Source organism: Heterocephalus glaber, unplaced genomic scaffold (assembly GCF_053883595.1).
Source record: "Heterocephalus glaber isolate CG9 unplaced genomic scaffold, H.glaber_assembly_v1.0 deba00000901, whole genome shotgun sequence".
Lineage (NCBI taxonomy): Eukaryota > Metazoa > Chordata > Mammalia > Rodentia > Bathyergidae > Heterocephalus > Heterocephalus glaber.
This window is the reverse complement of record NW_028258171.1, coordinates 15357171-15369308: the sequence shown is the minus strand read 5'-3', so window position 1 is coordinate 15369308 and position 12138 is coordinate 15357171. Positions and strand designations below refer to the sequence as shown.

The following is a 12138-nucleotide window of genomic DNA, read 5'->3' as shown; positions in this document are numbered from 1 at the left end:
GATTTGGGAGCACAATTTTCCATTTTCCAGGTGAATCTGGGAAAGGTTAATTCTTCCAGGTTTATGCTTCCCATCAATTATTCCAAAGCAGTGCAATTGAAAAATCCTCTCTGGTTGAATTTTGGTGATTTTTCTCTTTTTAGTTTATCTGATTAAAAATCTTAAGTAGTGTTTCAGGTGATTATTTTTACCACCAGAATTGTAAGAAGGCTAATCTGGTCACTGGACTCTTGTCCTTCCAAGGAGCCACCCTCATCTGTCTTTTCGGTTGTGGGCCTGCTTGGAGGGACTCACAGAAACATTACTCAAAGAGGGCAGTTTCCTACTCTATAAAAGCTTCTTTTTATCTCATTTGCTCTTGTTGTAGCCACTTGTGGGTATGGATGAAGCGACAGAAACAGCAGTTACTCAAACGTCCCTTGCTTTTGTTCCCATCTCTTGGTGCATGGGCCTTGGTTGTCAGCTCCCAGCCAGGTTCTCCTAAGTATCTTTGGGAGTTCCTGGGGAGGGTCTCATGGTGCTCACAGTCAGGCCCTGCCTGTCCTGCCAGCCAGTGCTGTGAGCCACTGGGCCCTGCGATCTTACGGGTACTGACGCTCCATGGGTGGACACCCTGCTGCTGCGGCATAGGAGCTGGGGGACTTCTCCCTGCTCACCAGGCACTGCACACGCCACAGACCCCCCACTGGTCGCATGCTCAGCACCCACCCTGGGGCATGGGGGGAGGCAGGCATCTGCCAAGCATCAGAGCCTATCACTGAATCCCTGGGACAGCCACAGCTGTGAGATGTGTGCTTTTAAACTGGGGAGGAATCCTGTGTGGTACACTCCTTGAGGGGGAGTCCCGAGAGGCAGAGTGCTGGTTATGAAATAGCTCTTTCATTATTTATTCATGATCCCAAAATCCAGTGAGTGGCTGGGCTGGAAGATAAATTCAAATGACAGACATTGCATGCGGAATTGCTCTTGCCTTGGCAACCAACGTGTGGTGCTAGATCTTCCATGCCTGGCTTCTTGCTGTCTCATACAAATATGGGGCTGCCCATCGGCCTGCTTATCAGTTCTCTGATGTACCAGGAGATTTTCAAGGGCAAGAAAGGCATAATTCAAGGTGACCTAAACAACAAGACTAACTCCCCATTTTCCATCAGGAGGGGCCCTGTAGTCAGGCAGCTCCATGGTTGATAAGGTCACAGACCCAGGTCCTGTCCTCATTGTTGCTCTATCACCTTCAGTGCCTTACATGTATCTGAAGACTATTTTCCTTCATGGTTGCAAGATGGTTAGGATGTTTACCATGATGGAAAGTAGAGGAGGAAGAGGTTGCTTCCTCTTACTTAGATCTTTATGAGCATGAAAACCCTTCTCCTACCCCAACCCTGGTAGACCTCTCTCACTTGCCAGAATTGCATCAAACGTTCACTGCAGAACCAGTCCATAGCAAGAGGAATGCCATTAGAATAACTAGTTTAATGAAGCACAGCTGGGTGTCATGTGGGGCTTGCCAAGAGAAAATCTGGGGTTAAGAGTTCTGGGTAGGTCATCAACAGCCTGTTATGCCTGGGAATGACCAGCTATAACTCAGTCCTGTGCTTCAAACAAAAGCCAGTGAATGAAAAGGGTGCTCCATCTTTCCCAAATCCCAGTTACAGTACACTGACAGCAGGTGTCTTGACTTGCACAGAACACACCTCTTTTACCTGCACAGGCTTGAAAAGAAAATGCCTCACCTCCTGTGTGTCCCCGGAGGGAGCAGGGACAGGAAGGAAAGAACTCTGGAAGGACAGGGGGTGTAGGCAGGGACCAGGAAGGCAGGGTGGCTGCCACACTCCTGGAAGCCTTGTAAACCCCAGCCTCTTCACAGAGAGCTGGGATTGCACAGGGAGGAGCGGAAATGCTAACAGGGGAGCAGGAACGGGCTTTGGGGCCTGAGGTGATTCTGATTATTTTCAGGAAGTTCAGGGAATTTGTTTGATTTGAAAAGAACATTTCTTGTATCAGAAAACAACTTTCTAGGAAGTCCTAAACATTTTTTAAGCATTGACTCTCTCTGCATGACATAGACATTGCCAGGCCAAGGAAAACACTGCAATCTCCTTACCTGAAACCCCTGCTCTGTGTATTTGACAGGCTGAGCTTGGGTTCTGTATTCTATAAAATCACAGCAGGATTTTTGGGTCCACACAGTCTCTGATCATCAGGAGTTTTGTAACTTAAGTAAAGACAGGACATACTTCTGTAAGAAGTAACTAGACCCAGCCAACTAGTGGATACCAATTAATCACATAATCTCCTGCTTCCAAGTCCTTTTTAAACTACTTTTCTCATGGCTCATGGGTAATGGTGACTCGGTTATAGTTAGTTTTGTCACTGAGTGATATTTAGGGTTAACTGGATTTGGGACTTAGTATTCCTCATCTATAAAGTGTATCACCAATGCCCCGGTGTATCTTCTGTATTCAACACATATTGGCTTCTCTTCCTTCCCCACCAGATAAACATTCTGCAGACTAAACATAAAGCAGTAACAAGTGAAAGGACCTATTCAATTTATTGAACACTTGCAAAAATATCTATAAGCCAAAGATATGTATGTGTGAAAGAATATGGTTATATATTCATATATAATACATGATATGAAATGGGGTTTTTGTAATTCATTGTACCCTGTGTTTTAAACTGTGCAGTCAAAATTTTATGGCTGAAAGAGGCATATCCTTGTCTAAAGCCTTTTCTACACTGTAGCCAGTGTGAGTTTTCAGAAACGCAAGTTGACCATCATTGCTGCGCTTTAAACCCTTGAACAGATTCTGAGTCTGCTTTGTGAATGCAGAAACCTGTATCTCTATTTGGTTTCTGCAACCCAGAACCTGGCACAACGGAATGCCCATAGGAGGTTTAATACAGCTTCTGAAGGAGTGAATAGAGTGGGGCTCTGTAGGTGCCCAGCGATGGGTGCAGCCCCACTTCACTTCCCCTCTCCCTCGTCTTCACTTCCTTTGTACACAGCAGATGTATGGAAGCCAGAGGCCCTGACGGCTCCACGCCCCTCCAGGCCTCTCCTGGGCTGTGCTGGCTGCCTAGGGTGCTGGCCCTGCTCCACAACACGCTTCGCATGCGCACATGTTGCCTGCTCTTACTGTCCTTCGTGGTTCTGCTTTAGATGTCACTTGTATGCTCTGCACATTCCTCCCCCTTCCCACCCACTGGCCCAAGTGAACCCGCAGCCCCTCCAGTGTGCTCCCATAGCTTCCTCTCGTTTGCTTTTTTATAGCATGGATCACACACCATTGATTGAGTTGGTTTCATCCATCTCATCCACTAGACTGTGGCCATCCCACAGGCCAGGCCTAAGATCAAGTATTTATTAGGTAAGTAGGTCAGTCTTATGGCTCAACCCCCTCATTTGATTCTTGAGGAATCGGGGAACCAGACAAGCCTGTGGGCTGTCCACAGCCACCAGCGTCTTGACATCATGGGAGCTGAGTTAAGTTTCTCAGCTGTCCACTGTTTCCTTGGATGCTTACTCTCAGGCTCAGCTAACGTCCCAGAAAGTGCAAAATGAGAGTAATTTAACATTTGAAAAATGTGGTTTGGAATTCAAATAATCATATCATTAGTTCAAAAGACAAATACAAAGGTGTTGTTTTTTTTTAAAAGGAAAATCCTCTATTATTTTAAATTACCCATGTCATTGTTCTTCCACCACCCTGAAGCTGCTGAAAGAAAGTGACGTAATAGTGTGCTTGCTGTTGAGAGCCTGGGTTACTGTCTGACAGCCAGAATGTAGCTCTGGTCTGGCAAAATCCGATGTTATCACTCAGATTTTTGTTGCACTGCAGTAAGGACATCTTCGCCTGCAAGGATCCTGGTGGAAAAAAGGATCCAGATAGCGTATCCCTTTCTTTAGCAAGGCCAGCTCACATACAGCACACTCAGTTACAAAGAGAACAAAGGAAATGTGGGACAGTAAAAAGACCAGAGGCTTTGAAAACCTGAAGCCCTGGTTTGAATCTTACTTTACCACTTTGCAACTCTGGGCATAATATTTTCTCTGAGCATTTGTTTCCTCGTCTGTAAAACAGGGCTACCGGGGAAGATCTGAAGGGCTAGCACAGCTGGGTGTCTTATCCAGTGCCTGGCTACAGTAGGTTTCCAACAGATGTTAGAGCCCTTCTCTATACAGAGTTGCTCTTTTGCAGTCAGTTTTGCAATGCAGGTATTCCTGCAGAGACACATGTTCATGGCAGTGCCTGGCAGGTGCTCAGTAAATACTGGGTGATTCGTGATAGTAAAGGAGATACATTATCACTGGACAGCTATATTTTTGCTTTAAAGAACCTGATGTTACTGTCTCTGCTTGTCTTCTACTGGAATACAGGTTGGGGAATCTGTTTACTCATGTTTTCTAGACATTATCTTGTTTGTTTGTTTTTTTTTGGTACCAGGGATCGAACTGGGGAACTTGTGCTTTCAAGGCAGGAGGCAGAAGCACTGAGCTAAATCCCTGCCCTCTAGACATTATCTTTACACATACATATTTACATTACAGAAAGAATTGCTGTCGGTTTTGTTACAGTAGTAGTTTTGTAAGAAGGATCAAAGACGCTCTCAGCAGAACACGAATTTTGCCATCTTTCCTTGCTTAGATGATTGACAGGATTGATAAAAGAATGAGGTCAATGAAGTCCCCAGTGGAGTCAACTTAGGGCCTTCATCAGAATCCAGAAAAATTCAGCTGAGCACAAATTAGGAATTAGTGGCCACCTTTAAGAAAGTGGCTCAATACCTGTCAAATAGTTCTCTTGAGTTGTTTGGGGTTTTCCATGGGGAAAAGTAATCATACTGACTTGCCGTGTTATCTACTCCTACTTATACTGCTCTCTCCTTATGCTAACACATACTGCCTTGGAGGCGAGGACTTTTTGGTCATAGGTGATGTACTATCCTGTATTTTTTTTTTTTTTTTTGCGGTACCGGGGATTGAACTCTGGACCATGAGGCAGGCATGGTGTCACTGAGCTAAATCCCCGGCCCCATATCTTGTATTTTTGTTTGTTTGTTTTGGTACCGGGGATTGAACTCGGGACCTTGTGCTTTTGACGCAGGCGTCAGCACCACTGAGCTAAATCCCCGGCCCCTAATATCTTGTGTCTGCCCACTAGCAGCAAGTTTATAAGTTTCCTGAGAACTAGGCTCAGGCCCTTGTGTTGAAGCAGTGCTCGGACTTCCAATGAGTATAAAGTCCAATTATTCATCAGTTTTGTGAGCCACAGCGTCCCGTGGTTGTTTGGCCATCTGAGAGCAGGTGTTCTCCCCATGTTACAGATTGGAGTGGAGCTTAGGGGAAGCCTGCACCAGCTCAGAATGCCTGAGTTTGAATTAACATGAAAATCTTACTGCTCGCCACTTGGCAAGTTACTGTTGTTCTATATCATTGCCTTGGCGGGATTCCTTTGGAAAATGTAGGAGGCATTATAATTTCAAGTCAAAACAATGTGAATTCCAATTTGTTTCTTCTCGTTAGAAAAAAAAAAAGGTGAATGTAGAAAGGGGCACCTCAATAAGCAATGAGGCAAAGATATAATGTCAGCTGAGGGAGTGAAATACAGAAAAACCAAAATCATTTAGGAAATGGATTGAAGCTCGCCAGAATTTCACTGCATTTAAAAACTTGAGCCCAACGTGACACAAAGGGGTATGTGTCCTGCCGTGTCTTTAGTGAAGGCCATTTAACACTGGGAATTTGTCCAGCAGTGTATTTCAATAACAGCAACCCTTCTTACAACACTTGAGGCTTGCCGCTTTGAAAATCAAGACTGCCCAGTGTCTATTGAAATTGCTCACTTGTCCTTTGTGGGCTGTGTATGGGATGACCATGTACATGATCCTCTACAAAGGAACAGCTTTGAAGATGAAGGGGAGGCCCATTCATCATTCCTACCCTAAGGAAGTTAAAGAGAAAGGTATAGAAAGTGACAATTACAGAAACACAGATTAGGTTATTCCTTGAAATCATCATCATAAAACTTTTGTGTATGTATTTAATAGCCTTAAAAGAATAGGTATATAAATTCTTTTTTTTTTTTGATACTGGGACTTGAACTCAGGACCTTGTGCTTGTCAGCCAGGTGCAGTGGCACTGAGCTACGTCCCCGGCCCTCTATGTAAACTCTGATTCATTGTGGTGATGTAGTTGAGCTGAGCCCTACATGCATTCTCACCTCTTCCCCTTGTAACGCAGGCCTTGCATTCGCAGGCCTCTTGCACTCAGTCGCCCCTCTAGCATGCAGACCACCATGGGCAGTCCCGAAACAGAGCCCCCAATCTCACTTTCATCAGTATAGTTCGTAACCAGTTTTCGATCCTGCAAGGCCCTAGCAGTGGGTCCTAGGCTATACTACAAGATCAAAGTAAGAATGCAGAGGGCTCTGGGCTTTTCCATAAGGCCGCAGATTCTAGTCCTGTCTTTATCAGTAACTAACTGTGATTTTTGGCAAGTCATGTAACCTCTGCGTTTTGGTTTTCTTATCTCTAAAATGGGGGTGATACTATCTGATGCACAGAACTCAAAGCTTTGTGGAGAGGACAGTGAGGTGAGGTGTGGGGAAGCCCTCTGCAGAGCGCTCTACACGTGTGAAGTGTCATCACGACAGGAGAAAGGGGAGGCTTTCTGTTCTGGCTGGTGGTGTAGATTAGGCTTGTGCAAACAAATGATGAAAATAAGGCCGTCCTCTTTTATGAGTAGGAATGGGGAGATAGGGAAGAGTGGGGGGTATAGCTAACGAGGGTTGGGAGGACTGGGTTGGATACATATCTAAGTCCTTGCTATGGCATTGATGTCCTCCCAGCCTGGTAAGACCTCATCACAAATGAACATGTTGGGGAAGTACCCACGTTAGAGCCCAAGTTCCCAGGCTACAGACTGAAGTAATTCACGCCTCATTCACCGGGTTGGCCTGGTTTTGTAACCCAGTAGGAATCTGAATATCGTACTTCCCCTCTTGTTGACATCTTGTCAGGATTAAACAAAGCCATATACAGTGGACCCTTGACTTATGAACTCAATTCGTTCGTGAGGGCTGGTTGTAACTCAAGTTGGTTGATTGAAGGCTCAGGCTCCTCTACACAGCCTTCAGAGTCTCTCTCCTGTACACAGGCAGATCTCAGTGTCCTTAGAGAGACACTGGCCCAGGATTTCTCCATTAACCCCACACAGGAAAGGATGCTGTCATGTTCCTTCCAGGACTCTTTAAGGATTAAATCTGTGTCTGAGACCACCTGGAGCCACAAGCAGCCAGCATTCAGGTCATAACTCAAGACTGTGTCTGTAAGTTAAAACTAAAATTTGGTTGTAACTCAAGTTGTTCATCAGGTGGGTCATAACTTGAGGGTCCATTGTATGTCAAAGTGCTTTTGCTGAGTTATATTATGAACTCTAAATTACAGTACAAAACAATAACTTTAAACAGTGAGTCTATTAACACTAGTTATTGTCCTAGTAAGAGTTATTTTTTTTCTTCCAAATGATTACAACTTTTAAAGAAATGACCAAAGTCATATTTGCTTACACAAGTTTAGATATACCAGAAGGTACACTGAAGGAAATAAAAAGCAAATGTAATTCTGCCACTAAGAAATAACAATAATTTGGTGAGTTGTCTTCTGGAACTTTTTGATGTTTGCATGTAATGTTTTTGAAAATCCAAATTGAGTCTGATTTTTCACTCATTCTTTACTTTGTTTTGATAGTTTATATGTGGGTCAACAGAATGATAATCATTTTTATACAATTTATATTTTCTTGGAGGAATTAAACCAAATTAAGAGATGAATGTAACATCAAATGAAACATAACATGATGGGGGAGGAAATGAGCCCTCTGGAGCATCGAGGAGAGCATCTTTCCCAGGAGGAGGGAGCCAGAAGGGCTTCCTGGAGGAAGGGATGTTTAAGCTGAGACCCGGAAGATGTAGTGGATGTTGTAGGACACGGATCCCTCAGCTGGCAGTGTATCACCTTTGGCTGTCACTTAGCTAACTCCTCTCCAAGAATTGATCTCTGCTGAGGGAAGCTGCCTTGTTTAAAGTTATTTCTAGTTTGGAGAAAACTGGGGCAAAAGGTCCACCTCTCGTCTCAGTTGGGACCACTCCGAAGGGGCATCCCTCTCCACAGCTAAGCCTCAGTTTACCTCCAGGGCAGTTCAGCTTTTCCCCCTGCCTGTTTCTCTTCCTCTTCACAGGATTTGTTCCCAAGAGAGCTGCCCACTAAGAATCCTGCATCCCAAGAAACCCTTCCTCACAAACACAGGCAAAGAGTGGTAGTTCTGGTGGGGAGTACAGCGAGTCCCCAACTTATGAACATTTGGGTTGAGAACTTTCACAGGTGTACTGTGTAAGACTCACTTTGTTGGATATGAATGAATCTGACTTAGGAATGTTCTCCTGGAATGGGATTTGTTGTTCGTAAGTTGGGGACTTAATATATAGGGATGGTGTGAGAAGATGGAGCAGCATGTCTGAGGGGTTTGAGAAGAGAAAGCGCGTTCAGTCTCGAATGTATGAATAAAGTCAGTAGGAGAGAGACCTGGTTCCTGACAGAGCTAAGCTCCTGTAATCCATGCCAGGGAGGAGGAGAAGACTGAACTCCTAAGGCCCATGGGAAGCCCTTTGAAAGTTCTATATCATGGAAGAGAAATGCTCTCACTTGTGTTTTAGCAAGATCATGTTGGCTGTAGTGTGGTGCCATGAATAACTCTCATTATCATTGATCATTGTTCTTTTTATTAGAATTTTGGTGTGTTTCATGTCATGTCTTTACAGAATGAAGGGCAAAGCATACATCTCCAGAGCAAGCGATGTAACAAATACCAGTATTGTAGCAATATTTGGAGGACCTTTAAAACTGAGGAAATTCAATCATAGTCTTCTATCCTTGTCTCCTCCTCCTCCTCCTCCTCCCCTTCGTCCTCCTCTTTCACTTCCTCCTTCTCTTTCTCTTTCTCCTCCTCCACTTTCTCCTGTTCCTCCTCCTCCAAGCCTGGTCCCACTGTTTAAAGTATTGTTTTGTTTTTAGTATGGGGATTGACCCCAGGAAGCCCTGAGCTACCTCCCCATCCCTTTTTACTTTGGATTAAGTTGCCCAGGAGGGTTTGAACTTGCAATTCACTTTCTTCAGACACCCCAGTACGTGGGATTACAGATATGTACTCCGACATGGCCTGGTTACAGTATTTGTTGAGCACTGACCACGTGCCAGAATGCACTGTGCTGTTGCTACTGACCAGGGGTGGCGAACCTATGGCACAAGTGCCAGAGGGCTGTTTGTATCATTGAAAGCTCTAAAAGGTTCCCATCTCTGCTACAGAGGATCTCAAAATTCCTAAAAGGAAGGCACGCTTTTCTTGCTTATTGTTCTATCACTGTAGAGCCTGACAAATAGCTGGTGCTCAATAAATGAGCAAAGGAAAGACGTCTCAGGGATGTGGGCAAGCACTTGATTCTCATGACTGCAAAACGGGGATAAAAACAGCCTCTACCTCTCCAGGCGGTAGTAGTGGTAGATACAGTAGGTAAAAACATTTAGTTCAGAGGGTCAAAATATAGTAAAAATAATGTTTACTTAAACAGTTCAAAGATTGTTTGATATTCTCAGTATTGGTAGACATAAACCAAGACCTTAAAGGTTCCCAATTTGATATCTATTCTTTCTTTTCCTCATCACGCTAGGACAGTGAGGGCAAACCTTTTAGAAACCAAGTCCCTAAACTGCAACCCAAAACCCCCTTGTATATCGTAAAGTGCCAGAACTGCAGTTAAACCTGAATACTGAGGTTTTAGTTTGGAAAAAAACAACTATTATTTGATGCTCAGCTGCTGGGGTGACTTGGCCTGTGTGCCTGCTGCAGCACACGTGCCATAGGTTTGCCACCACTGCCTTAGAATATTACTTCAAAAGAAAAAAATGTGCTTTGAAAATCAGGATAAAAGATTTATTCCCTCATCAATTTATTTAAAAAATTTTTTTGGTGATGCTGGGGATTGAACCCACGGTCTTTTGATTTTAATTTTTGAGACAAGGTCTTGTTAAGTTGCCTGGGCTGGGTTTAAATTCTCAGTCCTCCTGCATCAGTCTCCCAGAGTGCTGGGAGTTTCATTAAGAAAAGGGGGTAAGGGCTGGGGATTTAGCTCAGTGGTTCCGCCGCCTGCCTCACAAGCGCAAGGACCAGAGTTCGATCCCCAGTACCAAAAAAAGAAAAAGAAAAGGGGGTAAAGTGCTCTGGGCAGAAAGAAAGCACTGTTCAAGTCCCAAGATAGGAGGGAAGCTTGGTGCCTGAGAAGGATGGAGAAAGTCATCGTGGCACAGCTGAGGGAGTGAAGCAGGGCAGGAGACAGGGCAGACGGTTCAGAGCTTTGGTTGTCACTTGCTCTTTCTTTATCCATGCTAAGGGATACACAAAATAGGGCAGGTAAACTGCAGTCTGAACAGAGTCTAAACTGCCCCGCACCTCAACCTCGTCATCATAATAAATGGAAAAAATGTACAGGACAAAGGCTCTTAGTTTTTTGTTGAGAGCATATTTTTCATCCTATACTCCTACTCCTAAACAAAATAGAGCTCTTAGAAAATCTTTTTTCTACCTGCTTCCATTTTCCCTCCCCTTTTCTTGGAGATGTGGTGCTTTCAGCAGAAACCATCAGGGGGAGGCAGGGACAATTTGGAGCAGGGATGTTGTGCTGGTTGCCCGGGAGATGAAGGAGAATGTGGGGCATCTTAAGTGTCTGGGTGGTGACTTCCTCCCTAGATGGCTCAGGGAAACCTGTTTCCGTCTCGTGATTAGAACAACCTGTGTTCTGTAACGCGAGGTGTTCAAACAGCAAGATGGGCAGTGCTATCTCCCAGGATGCTGAAGGCTTAATTAACATTTGAAAATGCTTTGAGATCTTTGGATAACAGTGAAGTGTTATTATCTTCCGGGTGATATAGGTCATGTGGCACAGGAAGTGGCTTTGAAGGGAAGGAAAACTTTTCATCAGGCAGGCTCCTCTGGGTGGCTTGAGCTGGTTTTTGAGCGACTTGACACGCCTGTGTCTTCTCTCCCCAGACTGTAAATGAAAGGAATAACTTGGCCTACAGCTTAGCAACCACCACCATCGTTAACTGTAAGAATTTAGCAAGCTTGTACCTTAAACACTCTACAAATTATGCAGAATCCTAACACATTTAATAAAGCTGTCCCTTAGTAAGCATTGAATAAATATTAGCAGTTATTTTTATTGTTCTCCTAAGTATAATTTAAGATGTCTGGCTTGTTATCTCTGTACTTTATGCCTTTCAACAAAAGAATTCAATATTCTTCAATGTAAACTAAGCTTACTTTCATTCTAAAGACTTAATAAAAAGAAAAATAAATGTAACATGGAAAGTCTAAGGTGAGGGCCAAGGAAAAGGATCTTTAGTGTCTAGAATCTTGCCTGGCAGGTAACATTCACTCAAAGTTGGGGGCTTAGGCCTTTCCTTTTCCCCATACAAAGGACCCAAAAAAGAAATTAGATTTCCTAATTGTATTTCCTTAATGGTTCCCTGGGGTTTTCAGTGGACAGTATTTCAAAGAGAACGCTTTAAAGTCATTCCAATTTATTTAAGGGCACAAGTGCGAAAGGGTTTCATCCTGTTTCTTTCATTAACTTCTTTGTCTTCATAATACTTCCTGGAAATGTGGATGACAGCATAAGGTGGAGAGTGGAGTGTAGGGACATGGCTCATGTGAGAAAAAAATATTGCTGAGGAACGTGTGTATCAAACCAAAGCTGTGCATATGTTTGTGAAATAACTTTTGCTCACTAGATGACTGGAGGCTTTATTTTTTTTAATACAGAGTTGCCTCTATTATTATTATTAATTATTATTATTAAGAAAAAGTGTTTGGAACATAGTACAGGAGGAGAGTAGAACATGAAAAGGATGTACGGAAAGGGTATAAACCTTGGGTGGAAGGGACAGGATGCAAGGGGCTGGGCCAGGCAGTGCTGGGGATGCCGGGATAGTGTCGCCAGGCCAGGGGCATGCAGGGAAGGATTCCAGAACTGTTTATCTGGCTCCTGTGGGTGGGGAGGTCCCCCCCCCCCCCGAACGGTA

General features: G+C 44.1%; 1 long non-coding RNA gene across 1 annotated transcript in view; it reads left to right on the top strand.

The window, feature by feature from the left end:
- Nucleotides 1-12138, top strand: part of LOC110350182 (uncharacterized) — a 77946-nt gene that overhangs the window by 55254 nt on the left and 10554 nt on the right. The window lies entirely within an intron of this gene.